This window comes from Triticum dicoccoides, chromosome 6B, assembly GCF_002162155.2.
Source record: "Triticum dicoccoides isolate Atlit2015 ecotype Zavitan chromosome 6B, WEW_v2.0, whole genome shotgun sequence".
In the NCBI taxonomy this organism is placed as follows: Eukaryota; Viridiplantae; Streptophyta; class Magnoliopsida; order Poales; family Poaceae; genus Triticum; species Triticum dicoccoides.
Genome location: NC_041391.1, coordinates 544,533,287 through 544,535,605, shown reverse-complemented (window position 1 = coordinate 544,535,605; position 2,319 = coordinate 544,533,287).

Here is a 2,319-nt window from a genome sequence, read left to right as displayed (position 1 = left end):
TCCTACTCAAAGCAATTATACAATCCATTCCAGTTTTTGCTATGATTGTGTTCAAAATCCCAAAGCAAGTGTGCAAGGAGATTACTGATGCAATGTCTGCTTTTTGGTGGGAAGACAAAGAAGAGCACAAGAGGATGCACTGGTTTGCATGGTGGAGGATGTGTCTCCCAAAATATAAAGGAGGCATGGGATTCAGAGATTTACATGCTTTCAATCTTGCTATGCTTGCTAAGCAAAGTTGGCGGCTAGTAACGCACCCTGATACTTTGTGTGCACATGTTCTTAGAGCAAAGTATTATCCAGGTGGAAATTTGCTTATGGCAGGCCCAAAGAAGGGCTCATCTTTTACATGGCAGAGCATTGTGGCGGGTCTTCAAACCTTCAAGAGAGGGCATATCTGGCGAGTGGGGACGGGTGCCAAAATAAATATTTGGACGGATCACTGGATCCCACAAAGTCCTACAAGGAAGGTTATCACGCCAAGGGGTAATATCTTGTTGACCACTGTTGATGAACTTATTAATCCAGGAACAGGATGGTGGGATGAAACCTTGGTTCGGTCTATATTCTTTGGTGTTGATGTTCAACGGATTTTGAAGATTCCATTATCTACCCATTTACTGGATGATTTTGTGGCATGGAATGTCACAAAAAAAATTGTTTCTCGGTTCGGTCAGCATACTATGTCGAGTGGGAGCACCAATTCGGCCCAAGAATGAGAAAGGACCCAGCCGAGACATCAGCAAACAACCCTGTTTGGGAGACTCTTTGGAAACTACAAGTTCCAAGCAAGATAAAGATTTTTGTCTGGCGAGCACTACATGAAATCATACCTGGAGTGGGAGTATTGCGAAGTAGACATATCAAAGTCTCACCTTCATGTCCTATATGTCACCAAGGACCAGAGGATATTCGCCATTTGGCTTTCACTTGTGATCGTGCACGTCAGGTTTGGAAGTCCTTGGGTTTGGATGAGATCATAGATGCATCTATTCGCATTGATCGCTCAGGCTCAGTGGTAATGGAGGATTTACTCAGAAATCCGGTGAAAAAATCTCCTGTCTTGGGACAACTGGGGCTCCAAGAAACGGTTGCTGTTGGTGCATGGTACATCTGGTGGGAACGCCGTGAAGTTGTAAAGGGGGTGAATGTCAAGCCTGCACCAAGTTCCTCGTTTGCTATCCAAGCTATAACTTCAAATCACGCGACACGTCCAACTGCGGTAACTTCTGAAGCTCGATGGCGACGTCCAGCTCCTGGGTCGTACAAACTGAATGTGGATGCGTCCTTCTTCGAGGACGGGAGTGGGGCTGCAGCTGATGTTCTTCGTAATTGCCATGGAGAAGCGATTGTCGGGGTCTCAGAGCTTATAGATAACACTCTTAGTGCACAATCAGCTGAAGCAATTGCTCTTCCCTTGGGTCTACGGCAGGTTTATGCAGGGGGGGGTGCAGGAATGTTGAAGTAGAATCAGACTGTGAAGAACTGGTATATGCATGTAATGGAGAGACAGAAATTTGGAGCCCCTACTCAGCTACCCTTGTTGATTGTTTTCATCTGGCCCATGGCATCCCGAATATTTCTTTTGCTCATTGTCCGAGAGAAGTAAACAGAGTTGCACACTTCCTAGCTAGGCGATGCTATGATTAAAAAATATGTGAAGAATGGTTAGATGAGATGCCTTCTTTCATATTACCTCATGTAATCTTTGATGTAACACTTTCCCAAATTGAATAAAATGCCACAAGGATTTTCCCTCAAAAAAATGATTATGCCTGTTTAGGGTATATTTAAATGTGCTCTAGTTATTACACATCTAATTAACTATCAAACTAGAAAGAACAAAAAAATGGCTAATGAAAATGCTTGCAGGAATCTTCATGTAAAATCAATGGCAGAGGACTTGGATGTGCAATATTTAGGACACATCTAGATGTGCTTTAGGAAAACTGTTAGTGATTTCGAGGACTCCCCGGCCCTGTGTGTACCAAAGATATGCAGCGATGGAATTCAAAATAAAAAGATATGCAGCGATTAATTCAGAAACCGTGGGCCCATTCCTCTCGCACAAGGCCGAGTCAGAGGCCCATTTGGCCTATGTGCTCCCAGGTGCAAGGCCCAAAAGCAGAACCCTGACCTTGGAGGCCTGCTGCTCGGCAGCTCCAGCGCGCGGCCGCGGCGTCTCTCCGCCGACGAGCAGGGCGGTCAGATCGGCCAGCGAGCTGAGGAGCAAGGCTTCAGGAGCTACGTGCAGCGCGAGGCGAGGGCGCGACCTCTCGAGTCGCCGAGGCCACGGCCACGCGGCCCGCCAGCTGAATC